The sequence below is a fragment of the Aulonocara sp. 'chitande type north' Nkhata Bay genome, linkage group LG15 (genome assembly GCF_057382095.1).
Source record: "Aulonocara sp. 'chitande type north' Nkhata Bay isolate Kocher_YH1m ecotype deep benthic linkage group LG15, A_spYH_male_GT1.1, whole genome shotgun sequence".
Lineage (NCBI taxonomy): Eukaryota > Metazoa > Chordata > Actinopteri > Cichliformes > Cichlidae > Aulonocara > Aulonocara sp. 'chitande type north' Nkhata Bay.
This window is the reverse complement of record NC_141358.1, coordinates 39,898,850-39,922,008: the sequence shown is the minus strand read 5'-3', so window position 1 is coordinate 39,922,008 and position 23,159 is coordinate 39,898,850.

The following is a 23,159-nucleotide window of genomic DNA, read 5'->3' as shown; positions in this document are numbered from 1 at the left end:
CATCCACGGTGTGACCTACCTCTTAAAAGTTCAGATGAAAAAGTCGTGCTGATGTACAAGCTGAAAAGAGGCCATGCCACCCACCTGCAGAGATCACTGCCTCACCTCATGCTCCCAGCTGACAGCGGAGGCAAAAAAATCTCTCCACTTTTTAAATTTAAGATAAGAGGATTTTAAATATTCATGCTAGCGCGTATTATCATGGCCCTGCAATCCCTATCCTGAATTTTTAAATTTCCTCATTTGAGAGCATCCTCTTCCTCTCACCGCGATGTATCAGAAATGCACTGCTCCCTGTGAATGCACTTATTATGAGCTCGAGTTTGTTGCATTGTGAGACAACAGCTGTTGAAAGTGAGTCTCTGAGGGGGGACGAGTACTGTACTGAATGTGCCTTCAAAGTATGCTATTAATCAGCTGAATGCTATAACCCAGCCCGTATTTAGAGCATTACTGCCATGACAAATGTCATATTTCTTTACACTGGCTGTTTTATAACACCAGCCAATCATTCCACTTTAACAAAGACGCAACCAATGACCACTCACACTTATAACTGAGATCCTCTGTATTTGTACCCCCTGACAGTACTCACCCACATAATGTACAACACAAAAAACAATGAGTCCAACATGGTTTGAAATGTCACGATAATCACAATGATTCTGATTAGCGAATAGTTCGGTGTTGTCGTGTGTTTATCTTCCAGGGTCTGGATATCATGGGGTCAAACTGCACACAGATTATTTTTACAGCTAGTTAATGACACGTTTTTAAATCTTCCCTCCTTTTTTGACATACTGTGCCTGACTCTATTGTAACTTTCCTGATGCTTTAAAAACAGCGAGGAGGATTTTGTGGATCATGTGCGACTGTGGATGTGAGACTTGGGAAACATCGTGACTCAGACTGCTGTGACACTCTGAGACAGCGCGTTACTGCCGAGTGCATACACTGTACATGTCACCGGCAAGAGCAGGGAGGAGAGGCAATAGATTGTAAGTGGCATGTATGGTCTTAAATGACAAATGTGGGGGGAAAATACCTGACAATGAGTTAGTTTGCGTTGATACAGCTCCTCAACCTATCAGTGCATGTTATGACATTAGGATGAGCATTTGCAGTCCTGCAAATTCATCCATATATATATATATATATATATATATGGATAGATGGATGCTGTGGAGTGTGGAAGTGATTAGGATGGTGTCAAAGTGGTTTTTTAGGCTCTTCGCAAAGACATCTGTGGACAGCGCGAACAGAGAGGAGAGACTGGAGGACTTGTGAGAGACAGGGGTTCCTCCTGACCTCGCGGTTAATGAAACCCTTCCTGTGCCTTTGTCAGTCTTAACTGGGAGATTGTGTCATACTACACGCTGGGGCTGCTGCTTGGCTCCTGCAGTCTCCATCCCGTTTCCCTGAGCAGCATACTGAGTTGTCAGTATCAAAAAAACCTCTGTTTCCTGAATGCATTCAGTTTGGTAGATATGTTTGTTGCACAGCAGGCAAATGCTATCCCTCCTGTCAAAACCAGGCAGAAAGAAAGGGGGGGGGGGAAGAAAAGCTTGAATATCTTTCTCTATAACCAGCCCCTGAGTAAGTTTGAGTGTATTCTAAAGAGAAAAGGGAACAATAGTCATCTTTTTGTCAAAATAAGCCTGTTTCGTTTCTCTCAAACACTTCAATATCTGCTCAAACTGAGTAATTTCTGACTAATGGGACTCCTTTAAAATCCCTCTGAAAATGTGGCAGGTGCCAGTGTAGTGGAGGGACATGCTATTTTAAATAGAGGGTGCATCAAGTATTTGTCAACCTGTCCCTCATTATTTCCAGTGAACTGGAAAATAAGTTGCCAGCCAATGATGCAGAGCCTGAGATAATGCCTGGGTTTTAAAGCAAGCTATCTGAACCAGGTCTCTCCACGACGCCTATGACTGAATCACACACCACAAAGTGTTTTCTCATGAAGCTCCTGGGCAATTGTCATTTTTCAAGAAGAGTTGAAAGGATTGCTATAGAGAAAATGTCATTATTTGACTGACAGTAAAAGTAATCCCATTTTATTTGTTTCCACACTTCAAAAGGCAGATTACGCGTAGTTTTATACACTGAGTGACACAGCAAATCAGTCCCTTGTAGCGCCGGTGCATCATGTGTCTCCAGTGTTGTATTGGTTTAAATGGTACGGGGTGCAGCATTTACTCTGTTTGTCTCTGTAAATTAAAAATGTTTACTTATGCCATTGTTTTCATTTGATTTCATTGCAAAACAAATTGGAGGATATTGCAAGTTTTCTGTATGTATTTTAATTTTTTTATTATTATTATTTAAATCTTCATGCTGAAAAATCATTTGATGAGAAATCTCGAATGAAAATGTTTACGTAAATGTGTATGAAGGTCCTTTAGCCACAAGGGGTATAGTTGTACATTTATAGGGTCTAGATCACTGGAATGATATATATATGGCTTTAAGTGGCATTGATATATCTATATATAATATATATAAATATATATTGATATTTGTCCAGAAATAAGAAACTCATGTACTCAGTTACTTTAAAGCTTACATTGTGTATAGCACGTATGCAAGTCCCTTTTCATCATGTTTGATGTAATTTTGTAGCAGTGGTTTGATACTAATAAATGGCAGTTGATGATGGAGTTGCAGACTGTGATTGTGTCGATTGTGTTGACCTGATCAGACCTCCGTGGCAGCAAAAGCTCTCAGCCGACCGCATTCACAGAGAGCGCGTCTCGCCTTCTCGACCACTCAAAGCGGCGCTTTTATGGGTTTAAGAGAGAATGATTTGAATTGACGTAATTTATTCATAACAACATGCCTACGAGACTGAAAATATCCGAGTCGTCCATTTAATTAGAAGATAGTTTGTGGTTTTCTCTGTGCAGCTCGTGACTATACGTATGTAAAAGCAAAACAGACCTTTTGATTCGTTAATTTTACACAAATTATTGGATGTCGCTGCATTTTTAAAATGTTTTTAAGGCAGCGTTATATTATTTACAAAAATTCCTGATATTTAAATATAATTGGACAGTGTGTGGGCTTTAGATAAATACTAATGAGTGCATTAGTTTGATTCAGGTTTGATCAAAGGTGCGGACGCTCAGCTGTATCTCTCCCTTCACTGTAGATGGATGCGAGTGGGCCTTTGAGGGCTTTACTGCAAGTAACTGACCCTTTGTTGAGTCCCACCCCCTGCTGCTACACCTGTTAAGCTTTCACACCTGGAATATCTCAAAATGAGATTTATTCCAAAAATATTTCCAACCGGAATAATAGCAAAGCTCAGGAATAATACTAAACCAGCTTAGTTTTACCTTCAGTTACTTACCTTCAGTATCCCGTGGAGCAAAGCACAGAATATGGAAAATTGGGTGTTATAGGTTTTGGAATATTTTGTACTTTTTCATTCCAGCTTTACTGAATCCTCTTTTTCCTCTTTTGTGATGTTATGGAAATAACCACCGTACCTCCAGCTGCAAACAAGATTTTGCTTTATTTGCATTAGAGCAAAAGGAAGTCAGAAAGTATTTGGATTCACTATCCAGATGTGCAGTTTTCTTTCACATCAGGTTTCTAATTCTTCTACATTCAGGTAGGCTCGTGCTGCAGTGAGCTAAATCATGAAGTGAAGCTTCATTATGATGAAGAAAGTCGTTAATTTAGTATGTTAGCATGCTAACGTTAGCTCGAAGCAGCACTGTGACCATAGGCTGTAGGTATGTCCCAATTCATAGACAGCATCCTTTGAAAGCCGCATTTGAAGGCCGATTACATCACAGCGACGCAACGAAGGCTGTCCCAATTCGAAGGCTGCTCCAAATGCGGCCAACAAATGCGTCCTTCATTTCCCCGAATTTGAAGGATGGGTCCAATAATGGCGGCAGTTACTTAGTTTTAATATTACTCTTATTATTCTTTCTGGGTCACAAAATAAACTTTTAAGATATTTTCAGGCAAAAATGTAGCTGTGTAAACTTCATATATCTGCTCGGGTTTTCAAGACACCACATATTTGCAAAAGTGCTCCGACGTTTTCGGAGACCTCTGTTACCCAACAGCTTGATAGCTGGCCGGGGTTCAAGACTCACTAGAGCCGGCGACAACAGCGGACTCTCGGCACATCGTTTTCAGACCTCCTTTCACTACTCAGGTTAAACATGATATATGAGTCACTTAGATAACTTAAAGATGTTATTGTTCAGCTTTTTGCAGTGTTTTATTTGTTCCTGAGTAAATCAGTTTGGCTGAGACTAAAGTTATAGTTTTCACACAGCTGAATAAACAGAAAACGGATTAAAAAGAAGTGTGAGATGGGAGAGAATTTGCTACAGTGACTTGTTATATATTAGCGAGCGAGGAGCAGACGGCTGAGTTTATTAAACTTCACAGAGACAGCTGGTGATCTGAAGGCTAGACCGTCCTGTTTCACAGCCCCGGTCCTCGAAGGACCCGGCCCACGTAGCTCACGAAGGCCGGGTCCTCCGAAGGATGCGGCCTATGAATTGGGACATAGCTCGTATATCAAAAATAAACCTATATTATACAACTCCCGTGGTCCTCATGATGCCAAAAAACTCCAGTTGTGTAAAAATCTAAATCTGGATAATAATCCTGCCCCGGCGATCTATGAGCTCAGTACTGTAACGTTCAAGTCTTGTGGAAATACAGCATAATGTTCTTTGGGAAAATCAGGGTTGTTTTTAGAGATTATCAGCAATCAAATGTGGGAATCACTTGACAAATGATGGCGATGCTGATAGACGGTTCAGATCAGCAAACATGAGTACATTTTTATACATGCATACACAGTGGCCACTTTATTAGATCCACCTTGCTTCTGCATGTTTGGACCCTTTTAGGACTTCAGAGCCTGGAAACACCCCTCAGACATTCTAATGTTGACCTGTTAGTGCTGCAGGTTTGAGCTGCACATCAGGACCGATACATGGTGCTGAGATTCTGTGATTTGTATAGTTAAAAACTGGCTTGTGCACAGTACACAGCAGCCCTGCTCGCTTCTTTCTTTTCCTTCTTTGTAAAAAAGCTTCGAATACCTGGTCACACTGGCAGTGGGGAGTCTGATACGATGATAGATGGTTAAATCCAATGGATGAATTGTTGACTGGAACCAAAATTTGTCCCTGAGAATTCCTGTGGGGCAGGACTTGAGTAGAAGCTCCTCTCCACTCTAATTGCCCCTCGCCCCCACCCGTGAACTGGTTTCCTTTACAGCAGCCCACTGTTAAGTGTTTCCGAGCTCTGATGAACACACTTTAAGTGTTCCAATAATTAAAGCCCACATATCAGATTGTCAAGATAACATCCAACACAACAATAAGACACGTAAATTAAAGTGACCCAAAGGCACTGCTTAATTGCGGTGCCTTTGCAGCTGGTGTAGCCTACAACATTTTTTACAGTGGTCCTCTCACCTGAGGAGGCAGCTGAGGTAAGTGCAAACCTGAAGAGAATATGTAAATTTAAAGAGATGGAGTTTATCATCCAGAACTGCTCGGCTCAGAGATGGAACAATAAGTGACAGGAAGTTGAAGACAGGACGAAGAATTAGAAAAGTATTTGTGAAATGAAAGTCAGTATAATGAGACCTGAGTCTCAGGCAGCTCACTGCTTCTAGTACAGCAATTAGGACAGTTGTGACAGGCTAGATGGCCATTTGGCTGACGTTAATACCTCCAATTTTGTCAGATGATGAAGAAAAAAAAGAAACGTGTGTTGTTTTGAATTGATTTCAAAAAGGTACTCTTAACAGCCCCCCGTCTCCTGGATGCATACAGGATCCTGTAAGTAATTTGAGATAGTAAACATGTTTTGACATAAAGCCGCCTAGATTAACTGCTATATCTTTATCACACGTGCCAGATGGCAAAATATTAATAACCTCAGTCGAGGCTGCGCTCCTGCCTGACTCCGGTCCGTCTGCACGATCCTTCTCTGTCTTCTTAATAAACACGACTTAATAATAGTGTTTAAAACTAATGGCATCCAGCTTCATCAGAGTCATTACTGTGGCACAGAGAAGCTGCACAGAAGGGGCGTCAAACATAAGGCTCGGGGGCCAGAATTGGCCTGGCAAAGACTCCAATCCGGCCCATTGAACTGCTTTGGAAAATGTGATGGCGGGCATAAATTTAGATCTTTTAACCATATTTTCATACGTTTTTCAGCTTTTTTTAATGACAAAGACCACCATAGGGACATTCATACTAAACCAATGTGATTAAGTGCTAGCTAATCTTCAAATTTATTTCTCACAATTTGAGCCCAAAGAGTTGTGCTGACAGATTTCTTTCATTTACTACAGCAGCATTTTTTTTATCGTGTACAAAAACTGAGACATACAGCTGAAATTACAGTTTATTCTTATACTTCTTATATATGTAGTTAAATGTGAAAATGTATGGTTAAACTTCTTTACAGTGACAGAAAGTGGAGTTTCGTAGACCCACGGTGTAAAATGAGTTTGGCATCCCTGCTGTAGAGAAACTGTACCCATTTGGATTCCCCCAGATTAGAAAAGTACTACAACCGCCACCCACCTTCGATCATACAAAGGCAGTAGGGACTTCAGCATGTACGCTTTATCAAAGAAAAGAGAGAGCAAGCTTTTGAATAAAAATGAACTGCTTTTGTAGCAGATGGAGTCCAGTCATCGCAGCATTTATCCAAAGAAGAACATCTGTCCCACTAAAATTCAAAGGTGATTACCTTGGAGGGTTTCATTTGGTTTTCTGTGTATGTTGTCATGTATGTAGAGTAAGTATTCATGTCCTCTTGTGCGTCATGTAGGATTTTTATGTGAATCCCTTAATAGAGGAAAAACAACTATCATAAAAGGTTTTTTTTCATACAGAGTTCAGGCACTGTGGTGCGTGATAGCTCACTTGCGTTTTCTGGGAGTTTAATACAAAATCACTGTAATTATCGCAGGAAAATTGGTTCAGAATTGTATAAAAGTACACATACGAGGCAGGCGGTGAAAAACGTCAGACGTGCCTTTGCCCACGAAGATAATTCAGGCAGCAATAATGGCTCCCATCAAAACGGGTTTGATGTTATATAAACATAATTTCTACAAGGCTGGATTGGTTTAAATAGTTACATCTGCTCTTTGCCACAGACGCCAGCGTGTGCATTCTCAGGAGCATGTTCTTCTGCACTTCAATTCGTCTTGATAAAATGACACGAGTGCATTATTTTTATGTTTATTACGTTCATTATGGTCCCACCACAGCCATCCTATCACACCAAAGCACAGAAATATTGTGCCGTTCTAACCCTACAATAAACACGCAATCAGCACACACATTTATAGTTTGTGAAATTCAGACACGGCGTCGGGGTGCCTTACATAACCATAAAGAAAGCCTGGCGGGCGCTGTCATCAAAAGTGTGCCTGGAGCCGCCTTCCTGAGATGAAAAACAAATGAAACACTTTGAGGCTGAGCTGATTCCCCTCCTATTCTGCAACTCCATCTGTCACTCCCAGCGACTTATTCTGAGCAAGAGCGCTTTCCTGCACGACCTCCATCACAGGGAGCAAGATGAACGAGCTGGGTCTGGTTTCTGTCCTCTGTCTTCTCTTTGCCAAGGCAGCAGGAGCACCGAAGCATTGAGAACACCTGCAAACTGAGAGTAATGAGGCTGCAGGCCACATAGCCGCCCATTCTTCCTGCACTAATCAATCCTGCTGGCCATTAAAAGGTCCAAGGAGAACTGCAACCAGTTACAGGAAGTTACATTCATACCTACTTAAATCTCTGCTTGCTTCCAGGAAGTGGTCGTCTGTAGCTTCATTCAGAGCCCACTCAAACAGGAATACAGACTGGTTGGCAAAACTCTGGCAGTCTCTGGTCACCAAGGATAAAGGTGTATTCCCGACTGTGTTTGCTGGAGGTTGCTGGCAGTTGCCGATTGAAAAGAGGTATATGGTGCAGCCCCAAAACCACCTTGTGATTGTTTTGGTCAGTATCAGATTGCTGTGGCATCCATAGTTTGTATGAAAAGCTCTGAATACTTTCAAATTACTTTCCAACTGGTAACAAAGCCTGAAAAAGTGTCAAATGTTTTTAGTCTTTACAACTTTTCATGCAAACTATGAGTGACTGCTAGTGAGCAAAACAATCACAACAAGGTTTTTGGTGCAGCATCCTCTTTGCCACTGATTTTACCTAGTGATAGCCAGCAGTCCATCCCCAACTGGTTGGAGCGTACACATTTTTCTCTCAGGACTGGAAGTTACAAGCATTCACTGACCTCACTATGAAGTACAAAGTAACTGAAGGATAAAGAGGTTACAGTGTTATGGGAGTTTGTGAAATAGTCACCTAATGTGTTGTGCTCTCAAAAAACAGAGTCTGAGGATTTGGCGAATTAGTCGTGAAGTTTTACCTGTTTTATGTGTGCATGGACATAAATCACAGTCCCCCTTCTCCTGTGGAAGCAGGTCCCAGTTTGGATTCAGGAGGCGGACGCCATCTCTACTTTTAAGATCAGGCTTAAAACTCTCCTTTAGGTTGAGCACATAGTTATTGAATGAATGAATGAATGAATGAATGCTTTATTGGCCATATGCAGGTTGCCCCACAGAGGAATAGGACCCCCCCCCGACTTACACACACAACAACAAGACATCACATGGGAATACAGTCGGAGACCGGCAGCGTTGAGAGAATAACACTGAAAAAATTACACAACATTGGGAAAAGTACAAGAGGAAAAAAAGAGACCTGTTGTATCAAGTGACCCTGAAGTAATCCTGCCTTAGTTACACTGCAATAGGTCTGAACTGCTGGGGCCTTTTATGATACATAATGCATGATGTTCACTCTTTATGTGTTTATATTGGCAGATGGCCCCGCCCCTCCCTGAGCCTGGTTTTGCTGGAAGTTCCTTCCTGTTAACAGGGAGTTTTTCCTTCCCACTTTCACCAAACTCTTTGCTCACAGGGGGTCATCCGTCCACTGTTGGACTTTTTTTCTGTTTTCTCTGTATTATTTTAGGGTCTTTACCTTACAATGTAAAGGACTTTTTTTGGTGCTGTATAAATAAAATTAACCTGAATTGAGTTGAACTAAATCTCTCAATCAGTTCCACGATATTTTTAATTTCAACATTTCAACACTTTTTCTTGCATTACTTTGAACTTAAGCAGCGACCTGTGTGAGGACAGTCTCTAAGCATTACAGGGTGCAGGCAGGAAACATACTTCCCACTGAAAACCCTTGGATTCAAAGTTGTGCTTTCATGGAGTTAAAAACAGTCAGTTTGTGTCTAATGTAGAAACAGATCACAATCATGGCTGTTTCACAAATTACCTGGAGACCAGGAGGGCTTTTGGATGTCCTGTTGATTTTCCTGTTGAGGTTCTGTACTTTGTATAAGGGATCGAGCCAAAAAATAAAAGCCACAACCTTTCATGATTAGTGGATTGAGTTCTCACCCGGGGTTGAATTGACAAGTACAGCATTTATATAAACATGTGGTGGATTAATAATGTAAGCATGCTTAAGCTAGAACTTTTATTAATTAGAATGCAAGTAAAGCTAAAACATTTGATGTAGTCTTCATGTTGTATTATAGGTTTTGTGTTTCTTTTTACTAATCTCTGAGTTATCACTTGCTTTCCTGAACACCCTGCAGCACTTTCCATGTTATCACATAAACGGTGTACATGAAAATATGTTTTGATTTTGATTTCACTGTCCGTCTTGCATCCATTCCACCCCCTTCAATCTGGCGGATTCTCCTTCTTTGCATTTTCCATCTCTTTCTGCCAGCCTGTCAGACAGGAGCCAGAAACACACTGGAAAAGGACGCTGTCACACGGTGTATACCCCCCCCCCCTCCAAAAGAAGAAGAAAAAATTATACCAGCATGTCATTACCCAAGCTCCACTCTCTCAGTGCAATCACATCTAAAGAGCATTTTTCAGGAGCTTCCTGCCCAGCACAACTAGTAAGCATGGCTAATGGAAATTTAATCAGCAACAAGAGAGGACAGCAGGCATAATGCAACAGATGATAAATAGAAGAAAGATGCAAATGGTATTTATTTTAGACAGGCCGTGCTGACAAGCCTGATAATGCCTCCTCATGCAGCTTCTCCCTGAAGGTTCCTTTTGATGGCTCTGAAGTGGTATGCACCATATTTCACAGCCTATCTTTTATGGAATAAATTGTGTTATTCATAGAAATGTTTTCTCGGTTTTTTTTCCCCTCAAAATGTGTCTTATCAGTGGTCCCTGAGCACCATGGCAGTGGGTCTAAATTAATAAAAAGCTATGTAATTTGCTGCAGTTACAAACCAACAGTATTTTATAACTGGAGATGTTCTAGACTCCTTAAAAATTCCCAACATGTGCAAATATTTTCAGTCAGACTCGCTCCAGTCACGGGTGACTTTAGGGTTGACAAAGTGTGATCCAGAAAGATGCGAGTGCTTTTTTAGCCTCCTGCAAAAGTAATAAAGAGTATTTCTTCAAATGTCCACAGAGTGACAGTTTTTGCTCTCCGTCCATGTTGGGAGGACGTATTTAACATGCTTTGACTTTGCAGCCTCGACACAGATTCAGTGGTTTTTCTCGACATGGTCTCACTCTGAAAATCAGCAACAGCAGAAAGGTGTCTCATGACTATCAGTGAATGTGTTAAATATCCAGAACTGGCTTTAGCTCCTTGGCTGGTGACATTTCAAGTTTAATTATACAGATTTAGAGGTAATGTTCAGTATTAATGTCACTTTTTATTTTAGTCTCAAATGTTCGTCACAAATGCATCACCGAAAATGAATATTTGATGAAAGATCTGAAAGTACCAAGAGTGTTATTGAGAGTCGAGCTTAAAAATTCCTGACCTTGGAAAGAGCAGTTGACAAAATAATCTTAACAGGAGATATATATAAGATGAAATTTGCCCAGTTATCATGAAACCCATGAATGGCTCCATTCTTATTCATGAAGACTTGCCAATAAACTCCACCATTTCTTTTCCTCTCCTTACAAAAAAGCATCAAAGCTAAATGAAGTATTTTACCCTTTTCCTATTGAGAGGCATTACTGCACCTTTTGCTTTTTCCCAAGACTTTTGTAATGGTGCGAAACCATCGGAAGTGCAAAACATTAACAATGACAACAGTATAGGGGATCTACACATTGAAAATAGCTTTATCGTGCTTCTCCGGGCCATTAACTTCACAGGAACCATGTATACAAAAATACATTTTTTGGAGAATGAACAATACATACTCTGGCTAAGATAAATATATTGACAGTAGTGCTGGATCACATACTGCAGGAAGAGCAGTCCAAGGCTAAAAATCAAGATCTGGAGTGATTTGTGATATTTACTACAAAATATCAAAATAATTTCTCCCAGATTTTTCATTTCAATTTGATATGCATTTGTAAAGATATAATGCAAGATGCCTAGTTTTTCCTAACTTGCAATCACAATGAATCCTTCCAAGGATTCCTGTATCCAAATTCAGATTGACTCCAAAAGTTAAATCACTTCTGAGTTAGGCCAAACACTGCGTCTGGTAAAAGCTTCATGCAAATCTGGCCATAACCATTTGAGTAATCCTACAAATAAACAGACAAACAAATCAAACCCATAACATAACCTTCTCGGTGCGGGGGAAGGAAAGCAAATGCTACTATATAATGTCACAAGTACAAATGCACTGATTGTGTTTTGCCAGCTTTAGCGACGTGAGTGTTTCCCTACAGCAGTACTCATGTGACACGGCTGAAAGCGACCGAGCAGCTACTAATTGCATCTTGTGTTCTTGTATTGTGCTGTCCATCATGTGAGAGGTTTGTGTGAAAATGGCAAAAAATCAAACAGTTTAAAGATTTTAACCCAAAACACCAAAGAAAAAAGGTCTAAGTTTTTTATTGTCGTAGACACACCGAGTAGCAAAATTCATCATCGCAGCCTCTCTCGGTGCTGCTGCGTTAATTTGTAATAAATAATTTGTAATAATATAATAGCATGTAAAAAGGAACAGGTCAAGTGTGGCTATGTTCAGCACAGTTTGTGAAAGCTAAGAGCTGCGAATCTGTCTGGCCTCATGTGGTGATGTGTGTCCTTGTATGCAAAATCAATATTTTCCACTTTTATAGGGTAAAAAAAGCCCTTAACATTTGGAGGTTGGAATAACAGAGGCCAAAGTTCAAGTCATACATGGTGTTCATAGTTTACGTGTATCATCGTTTACGTGAAACTTTATTAAATCCTTTATTATGTTTATCCATTGAAAATAACTTTGAAATGGTTTAGGCTTTAAATACTACTGGGAAAAGATCATGGTTCCCGCTGCTGAACCAGCACCACTGATACTCTCTGAGTATAGCATACCGGGACGTGTGCTAAGAGTATGTGCAGATCAGCTGACCACAGTCTTCACCAGCATCTTCAATGCCTCTCTGGCCCAGCAGGTAGTCCCCATCTGCTTTAAAACATCAGTGATTGTTCCGATCCCGAAGAACACCCGCCCAGCCAGTCTAAATGATTATCGCCCAGTAGCCCTAACATCTGTAGTGATGAAGTGTTTTGAGAGGCTCATGAAACCCTTCATCAGTTCCTTCCTCCCTCCTGACTTCGACTCACTGCAGTTTGCATATCGGACAAATAGATCCACCGGAGACGCTGTAGCACAGGTCCTGCATACCACACTGAGCCATCTAGATGAGGGATGTGGAAATTATGTGAGAATGCTGTTCATAGATTACAGCTCAGCTTTCAACACCATAGTGCCCCACACCCTCTCGGGTAAGCTCCAAGATCTGGGATTTAGTACATCTTTGTGCAGGTGGATTTATAGCTTCCTGACCGCGAGGCCACAGTCAGTGAGAATAGGAGATGTGTACTCCCATACACTCTCACTGAACATAGGGGCCCCCCAGGGATGTGTACTGAGCCCCCTTCTCTACTCCCTTTACACCGCGGACTGCACGGCCAGACACCCCACTAATTCCATTGTGAAGTTTGCTGACGACACAGTGGTAGTGGGACTCATCTCCAGGAATGACGAGAGGGCCTACCGGAGTGAGGTGGATGGACTAGCAAAGTGGTGTGAGGCAAATCACCTCTCCTTGAACATCAGCAAAACAAAGGAGATGGTGATCGACTTTAGAAGACAGAGAGGCGAGAAAACTCACACCCCAATTCAGATCAATGGAACCCCCGTGGAGAGAGTCTCCAACTTCAAATACCTCGGTGTTCACATCAACGAGGACCTCACTTGGAGCACACATACGGAATTCCTTATTAGTAAAGGCAGACAGCGCCTCTATCACCTGAGGCGTCTAAAGAGGTTTAAGATCTCCAAGAACATACAGAGGAGATTCTACACTGGTGTCATTGAGAGCATTTTCTGCAACAACATCATGGTGTGGTACGGGAACTGCACAGTACAGCAACAGAAAGCCCTGCAGAGGGTTGTGCGCACAGCTGAACGCACTATGGGAACACCTCTACCAGCACTGCAGGACATCTACGCTGAAAGGTGCAGTTCCCGGGCCATCAGGATCACTAGGGACTCCAGCCATCCAGCCCATAAATTGTTCAGGCTGCTGAGGTCAGGGAAACGCCTCTGTAGCCTGAAAACAAGAACAGAAAGGTTCAGGAGGAGTTTCTACCCACAAACAGTGAGACTCCTCAACCAAAAACGCAAACCGGATAATATGCTGGACAATCTCACACATAGTACATAATTCGCACTTTACTTTTTTCTTTCCTGAATCTTATCTTATCTTATCTTATCTTATCTTATCTTATTTTATCATATACATTTGTACTTATGTAAATATGTATATTTTTATAGTTTTTTTTTTTTTTTTTTTTTCTTAGTTTAGGTAAAAGTTTTTTCTAGTATGTTTCTCACAGTCGGGGGGAGTATTTTTTAGCCAGGAAAAACATTTCACTGTATGTTGTACTAGCTATAACTACATGTGACAAATAAATAAAGAATTGAATTTAATTGGTTTCGGTTAAAAGACATTTGTTGCCACTTCTTTTAAAGGGTTTTTTTTTGTTGCCATGGTGATGCATATTGAAATTCATTAGTTACAAAGTCACAAAAAATGTCAGCACAATGCGGTCCGTGCCCAAGAATGAGTCGTTCCAAAGAACTCACAGAATTCAAGCGAGGCTCTGTGATAGCGTGCTGCCTTTGCTACAAGTCAGTTTGTGAAAATGATTCCCTCCGTGTCAGAGATCAACTTTAAGTGTTGTTTCTGTAAAGTGAATGCATTCAGGAACTGCAGAAAGCTGCAGACCACGTATGTTACAGAGCGAGGTTGCCAAATGCTGAGGCGCATAGGATGTAAAGGTCATCAACACTCTAACAGCTGAGATCCAAACCACCTCTGGCATTAACATCAGTGCAAAAACTGCATGCTGGGAGCTTCGTGGCCTGTGTTTCCATGGCTGAGCAGCTCCTGTATGTGCTGCGTGGTGCTTCCTTAAAAGCAACAATAGAAAAATAAAATAGATTGTTCAAAGTTCATTTGCAAAAAAATTAATGTCGCAAGTTTGGTTTAAGTCTAACAGATTAATGTCTTCAAAGTCACAGACCAATCAGTTAACATTGTTTTGTACATAATATACTTCAGGTACTGTATGGTAAGGAAGTGGAACATGTCATGAGCAGCAAAGGTAAGCTGGCTGAGTGACTTTACAGTGAAGTGTGTGCAGCACTGGGGGTCTTTAGCGAGCAACAGTTAGATGGAGATGATGTGGAGGGTGTAAGGGCAGGAGTGTTATACTGAAAATCGTAGCCTGCAGATAAAAACCGTCCTGTAGTCTTTTACCGTTTGTCCTCACACTTTGACACCACTTGCTTAACCGCATGAACACAAAGAAACTGCTCATAGTTTGGAGGAGGGCCACGGATAATTCCTTGCAACTATTACAGGTTTGGCAGTGTGCGTCCACACCACACTGCGGGGTTTGCTAAGCGTTAGGTTTTTTTTCAATTAAGATTTTGGCTTCTGAATACGAGAAGAAAATAATCCAAATAAAATGAACATTGTGCTGCTTTCAGTCTTGCAGTCAGTCTTGGGTGTAATGTGTTAAAAGCTCAGTACTTCTAGTAATAAGTTATTTGGTTACTTGTAAGTGTTAACACGTTACCACATTTCCCTGTTGCAGTCCTCTTTTTCAGTCTCCAGCTCACTCCTTGGCCCACAGCTGCCTGTGACAACAGACAGGACAGCCATTACACACTGGGAGGTATTTGCATTATTTTGTGCTGAGGTGATAAAAAGTATCTGTCAGCTGCTAACGAGCTCCACTCCACTTTTTTGAGGAGGACCTGCAGGCTAAGTGCCGCTCCACAACACTGATGGTGAGGCCAGTTGATGAGAATGATACCAGTGATGCAGCTCAGAAACCACAACCGCCAGCTATTCATTTAAGTCAAGTTATTGTTCAAATTACAGTCTTGGTTATGTGGTGGAAGAGAAGCTGTGAGTATCATCTTGCTATGGAATGAGGTTGTGAGTCCATTCACAGGGACTATTTGATATAATAAAACCACGTCCAAGCGAACTGGAAACGGACTGCAATCTTGTAAGTTACATTGAACACTTGCAACTTTTTGTATCTAAAACTTTATGTTCAGCCATGTATTTTTAATTTAGCATAAGTATCAATGTCCGTCACTTTAAAAACTAGCTTTTTGAAATCAGATCATCCTTTTTGATAAACTCTTTATATCATGAGGATGTAAAATAACGTTCTCACGTTAAATCGCTGAGAGTGTTCTCGCTGAAATCAGCTCCTGCTGAATCTGGAGGGAAAAACTGCCACTAAGCTAATTAACATCACGGCTGAGGAGGTCGAAACAGTGGGCAGTTAGTTAGTGGCTGGTACTGGGGTGTTCACTTGAATGAGAGACTGAAGTGGAGTACCGACAGAGATGCTGTGCCCCGAGAAGGGGCTGAGCAGGCTGTACTTTGTGAGGATGCTCAGATCCTTCAACATGTGCAGCAAGATGCTGGAGTCGTTGCCAGGCTGTGGTAGCGAGTGCCATTTACTTTGTTGTTGTCTGCTGGAGGCCAGCATCAGTGCCAGAGATGCCAGCAGGGTCAGCAAACTAATGCACTAATCTGGAACCATCTTTAGCCAGAATCTGGAAGTACTGAGGAACAAGAGGTCAGTGAACAAACCACTTTCCGTCATGGACCACAGCACATCTGCTCCACAGTGCAGAGGCAGCAGAGCTCATTCTTCTTCAGACTACTTCACGTTTAAGAGACGGACGAGTTGGTCCTCTGTCAACGTCCACAATAGCTTTCTTTTTAGGAACAGGTAAACTCACCTGTCGGGAGGTAATATTCTACAAACACACAGTTTGTCTGTGACAAACCTCACATCTATTAAGTTTATATGCAGTTCAATGAGAAAAATCTAATCACTCATCTGCCTGCTTTCACTTTCCCATGCTGTCAGAGTCAAAGCTGAGTCACTGATCTAGTCCAATCATCTTCTTGCCCACCTAAGCCAATCAGCCTCCACTCTGTGTGCTGTAATGTCAGTGCTTTTCTATCATTCTGCCTTTTAGACTCTCACTCATGTAACCCATCATCCCCGTGTCGGCCTCTTCATCTTCACCACCACCAGCATCTAGACTCTGAGACATCCTGTCCTACTTCTTAACAACACTGGGTTTCTGCAGAGTCTAATCATCAAACAGCTTAGCTGAATACTGTAACTTAATGAATCACGTTGAATTCTTGTCAATGGACTGGTGGACCAGTAGAACCAGAGCACCGTATATTATTTTATTGTGTTTTCTTTAATCTTTATATATGCCATTTAGATTAAAACCTAGGTTATTTGGTTAATTTATGTATTTAGGTTTATTTAAAAACTACCACGGCTTTACTTGAATCCAGTTGGAGGGAGGAAACTTGACCCGCCTCTCAGAAACACAGCGCCACACTCGCGACAGGAGAGAGCTGAAAATTACGTTTGCAAAAAGAAGCAGAGTGAATGTGATGGCCAAAGCCATGGCCGCACTCTAAGTCAGTAACTCTTATGTACTTCAATGTATTCATTTATCTAAACACAAAAACACACTTTAGTTTGCAACAAGTTTGATTGGTTTAGATAAATTTATTCTATTTGTAAACATACAGATTTAGCTTACCAATGTATTTATACCAATTCAGAATTAAACTAAATGTCTAAATTCAGAGTTTAGGGTTTTCTGATTTTCTTCTTTGGTGTTTAGTTTACTAACAAACTGGGCTGTACTGCGTCCTTTTTCGTGGTTCGTGATTGTGCTGTGTTTAGTTACCCCTGTTGTGTCATACTGGTCTGATCAGCCATCATATATACTCTTGTGTGTCATTTCCTGTTTGGGTCCGTTATGTTTGTTTGGGCAGGCAGTTAGTTGGTTTGTCCACATTTCTTTGCCTGAGTTAAGTTTTGGTTCTTTGAGCTCAACTTCATCGTTTTTGTAAATCTAACTTTTTAGGTTAAAGGAAAACCCTCAACTCCTGCTTTTCAACTCGGTCCATCACAGTGAGAAAAGCGACTTTTGTATCTTTAAAAGTGGTTACAAGTAAAAATAAAAGTGGCCGAGGCGTTGTTTTCTACCCCGGGGTAAGGTACCCACAGAACAATAATGATGATAATGTTTCATTTCAACATACAGTCAAAGGAACATTTTAAGTTGTTCCAGTATCATCAAATCTAGTGAGAGTACAAACTCTGTCAAAGCTATTTCATTTTAATCACACATATTTTAGTGCCGACCTCTCGAACCCAAATGCTGGTCCACTGTTTTGTATCCAGACCAGCTAGCGGGTCTCAGGATGTTACAGACAGGTTCTTGTATAGTGCTTTTCTATTCCACTTGAGCACTTTATTCAATATGTCTCACTGACACATGTATATTCATAGGAGCACATCCAAGTGCTTTCTATTAGCATTCACACACATTTACACTCCAAGCGATGCATCAGGAGAAGCTCGGGCTTCAGTATCTTGCCCAAGGATTACTTTGGCATGAAAAGATGCAGCCAAGGATCAAGTCACCAACCTCACAGTTAGTAGATGCCCTGCTCTACTAACTGTGCCACAGTCTCTCACCAAAAAAAAAAAAAGATTCTAATCGGCTGATCCTTCAAAGCTGATCACAATCAAAAACAGGCTTCACAGGTGAAGAGATCCTCGCGTCTCTGCAAAAGTTCAATAAATGCACGAATTTCTAAAGTTCACAAGTAATCATGTTAAACACATGAGATATCAGTACTGGCCAAAGTATAGAGAAATATGGTTTTTGCTGTCATTGAGCATGACTATCACAAAGTCAGGCTGTTTTGAGAGTTCGGTCAGTTAGTGAAGAGGCATCATTTTTAAGGGACTGCTCACTGGTTTCTTACTTTTTCAGCCAGTGTTTCAGTTTGTCATTGATCTAAACCTTCATGTATTCTAAAGGAGTCACCTGCTATACCTGTGTACAAAAACCAGTGCAGTCAATGATGTTCCCACTCTGCCCAGGTCCACAACCATCTCCTTGAATTTGCTGATATTCAGGACAGGTTTTCACCTCCAGCCTGACCACCTGCGTCTTGTACAGTCTCATGACCACTCATTATCAGGACTGTGGCAGTCGTATTATCAGCAGACTCAGTGATGGGGTTTCTCTAACAGGAGGTGATATAGTCATGGATAAAAAAAAAAAGCCTGTAGAGCAAAGGGCTCAGCACACAATCGTGAGAAGTTTATGATGAGTAACTCTGAGGAGAGAGGTCGAGCGCTGGTCCACTTGTTAAGAAGTGGTGATGCGGTCACAGAGGGAGGGGGTCAGGCTCAATTTTATTGAGCATTCTTCTGTACTGGATGCATTTTTACTGTATATTTTACACATGAAAGGCCTTCATTGTCCACCCTGATGCCTTTACACTGGTCAGTAGTTATTCTGTCCTCCAGCTCAGGTGCATCCGTGCCATAGAGTAACACAGCCTGTCATTAGCACTAATACAGCTGTCAAGGGATCGGCAGAACTGTTGGCTGTCCTCGAGTGCAGCTCAGTTGCTTCGCTTGTCCCTCTCTTAAGTTTCTTGTTTTTCTTCAAATGCTTGACTCTGGCTGATACCTTGCTGTCAGGACAACTGTACCGCTGCACACAGCAGCATCCCTGCAGAGGCATCGCTAATCAGATCTTGTTTTGGTCTTCAGCAGCTAACAGTTGGACTTCACTGAATAGCTTCAGAAATGTCAATACTGTAACACATCTCCCACGAACTGGCAGCTCATGAGAGGAAGTCATTAGATGAGTCCTGGCATTTCACACACACACACACACACACACACACACACACACACACACACACACACACACACACACACACACACACACACACACACACACACACACACACACTCTTCTGTGCATCATATAATGTCATCCTGAATTGTAAGAGCGCTGCAAGAGCCCCATTTGGTCTCCAAATTGTTATATGTTCATATATAATATCCTTAAGTCTGGAGTGTACCCTCGTAGCGCTCCCCACAGAGAGTCTGTTAAGGAAATGGAAGCATTCATTTGGCAACAGCTCCCAGCAATATGCTGCAACAGATTTTTTTGACATTGATGTATAATCTCTCATAAACACCTAAGATTTAAAAATAATAAAACACCACCCTCACTCTGTCTCCGAGATATATACAGTCTTCCGCGAGCATCCACATTTCGAAATTAAGATGAGCTAAGTGCAATCTACCGAGCATATTGGAGTGAGAAAAAATACGACCGAGAGGGAGCTCGCTGCACGATGTCCTGCTGAGATAACACAAGTTTCCCTGCCACGATTTTTTCCCCGCTCTCTCCGAAACAGCAACATGGCAAAAACAAAACAACCACGGGAACTGTATTTTAGAAAGACAAATAGAAGTAAACATAGGAGACAGATTCTAACAAGGATCAAACTGAGCTGGTCCACGTCCCCACAGCCCTTTGTGTCGATGTCTTACTTTAAATGAAAGCAAAAACAAGTTCAGACTTCAGATATCAAAGAACACTGACCAAGCCAGGCTCACAGGGAAGTGATGCTGATGATTGTGTTTGTTGTGTGTGTGTGATTAAGAGGGTTAGGAAGAACAACTAGTGTCTCCGCGCATTTTAGCTTCCTGTTGATTAGAAAGCCAACCATTTTAATGGCTTTTCTTCTGCTTTTGTTAACTAGGCACCTCTCTATACAAGAAAATGGCACCCAAATAAATGGCGTGCTATTAAAGGGGGAATAATAGCTCAAAGTGGCAAAACAAAGAAAGGGGGGAAAAAAACACATGGGTGGCTTATAAATGTTTGAGATATGCAGATGTGCAGTCTTCTCAGTGTGCTGCTCACATTAAGTGTGTTTCCCAAAAACGAGTCAAAACTGGTATTGTGTCATCTGGCAGCTGGTTCATTTTTTCACAGCGATTATGCTGCACAAGTACCACGGGCCTTTTTTCTAGGTAGTTCATTACAATTTCATTCACATTTTGTCAACCCCTAAGTGCAGAAACCAGCTGTATCATGATACTCCACCATGCTTCCATCTTTTAATTGTGCTGTTCTGCTTTATTCTGTACATAAATCACTAATTGCACGTCTGCCAAGGCCAAGGATCTGTCTTTCAGCGTGTGGAGTGTCGAAGCCTATGTGGGCATGACTTTTTATTCCAATCACCTGTCACTGTTTACGAACGCAAAATGACAAACCCAGAGTGGTAGCTGCCTCTTCTCTTCCTCAAGTTTCTTGCAGGTCTAAGTGCAAACACTGCTCTAAACAAAAAAATTTGACTCTGCAAGTAACATTGACTTGACCTAACAGCAGCTGACGTCCACATTGCTCAACAACAATGTCGTAATTAATTGTGGATCTTTGTTTTATTTTAAGGTGTTTCATTTATGTCAAAAAGAGGAAAATATCAATTACTGGACAGACTGGCCTTGAGAACTTTGCTTCATTTTGGTAAAGACGCTTTATCTGAACAAACCTGCTTTTTATCAGAGAAACAGCACAAATACATCTCCCAACATAAGAGTTGTCCTCGTGACATTGCAAATATTGAGAAAAAACATTTAATAAAAGAAGGATATGAAGGACGACTCACACTAGGTGATCTATATCATGGCTGAGTGCTTGTGACCCCCAAAGTCTAGTTGGGTTGGCTAGCGTCACTGATGTGTGCCATGCCTGTGTGGAGTTAAACATACTGTGGCGTCCTTGGGGATGGTTCAGCTGGGCCATGATAAGGATGTGCGCTATCTGCTCCAGAGCACATAAGTCAACCCTTTCCTCACTTCCAGTTGCCTCTGTGAAAATCGCCGTGTTAGGCCTCACTCACACCAGAGAACACCAGCTTGCCAACTGTTTGCTCAGTGGTAGTGAAACTGTAGAAATCAGAACACAGAAAGAGAAGCTTTCAGAGTAAAAGTTGGACCTCATGAAGCATGTTGGTTGAAACAGTAAGGCACAAGTCTGCAAACATCTGCAAACTACGGGTGACTGTGGCAATCTGCTAATGACCGAAGGAATCACAACGTTCAGTGCTGTGAAAAAGTATTTGTCCCCTTTCTAAGTTCTTATTTCTGGCACACTTACATGTTTCAGGTCATCAAACAAATTAAAATATTAGACAAAGAGAACCTGACAAAACACAAAATGCTGTTTTTAAATGATGATTTTATTTATGAATGGAAAAAATAACCTTTCCAAATCTACCTGCCTCGTGTGATAAAATAATTGCACTTGAATTTAATAACTGCTTGCGCCACCCTTGGCAGCAAGACCTGCAATCAAGCATTTGTGATAACATGCAATGAGTCTTTCACGTCACCATGGAGGAACTATTGTCACTCTTATTTTTAACTCGGCCACATTGGAGGACTTTTGAGCATGAACGTCCTGTGTAGGTCATGCCAAAGCATCTCCAGTGTATTTAAATCAGGACTTTGACTAGGCCACTCCAACACCATGCTCAGTCTCTTTCTTATTGTTGAATCATGAACTCTGACCTTAGCTTTGGCGGATGAGGCCTGCAATTCTGAATCGTCGATGTGCTCTTGGAGTAATTTTGATAGGTCGGTGCCTCCTGGGAAGGTTCGCCACTGTGTAATGGCTCTAATATTACTCTCACTAGAGTCCAAAGCGTTAGAAATGGCTTTGGTTCCATTTCTTGACTGACAGATGTCACAGCTTTTCTTGAGTTTCTTTAGATCAAATACTTTTCCACAGCATTGCAAACGCCTTTGTGATCTACTCCACATAATGACTGCCAGCAACCTCCAGCAACCACTCTCCATCCAGTAGAGGAATACACATTTCTCCCTAGAAACCAATGGTTGTCAGGGGGTCATCGATTGGTCTTGAGGCCTGTGTGACTGAGATCTTAACAAATCGATAGCATGTGTGAGAACAGTGCATCACTGTGTCATTACAAAATGTCAACCAAACAGCGTGAAGACAAAGAAAAACAAGCTAATCAAAAAGAGTGCTCTCACATTCATGTCTATCAGTTATAATTGACGTGTATTTGTGCTCCACCACCACTTCAGCCTAATAATGTGGACCTCTGTGAGCCTTTCACTTTCTTTGAGCACGGTGAAATGCCCATCACTGAATACTGTGATAAATACAAGCGATGATGGTGCTGATAACATCTGAAATGAGTGAACTTGAAGTTTGAGGACAGTTTGCAGCTGTTTTTGTGTAGCCCTAAAGATCCCATTCCATCACGAAGCCATGTGTTTTTTGTGTGTTTTTTCAAACACAAAGACCAAACATGGCCTCAGCTGTGTTTCTCTTTGTTAAAGCTGAATTCTTTCTTCAGAATGCTAACTGGCATTTCGTGGGCAGCATATGATCCTGTGCAGCCGCGTGAAGCTGAAAGGTTTCCTGTTACCTTTACAGACACAAAAACAATCCCACGTGGGAATAGTGTGTCCTCCTCCTTCTGTCGTTTCCATCTCAGAACTCGACCAGCTCTCCCTCAGGAGAAACTTCAACAGAAAAACAAGGCGATTAGAGAAGCAACCTGCAATACAAAGTGACTCATCATGCTGTTTACCTCCAGACATGAGCTTTTATACCAGCTGAGACTCTCTGCT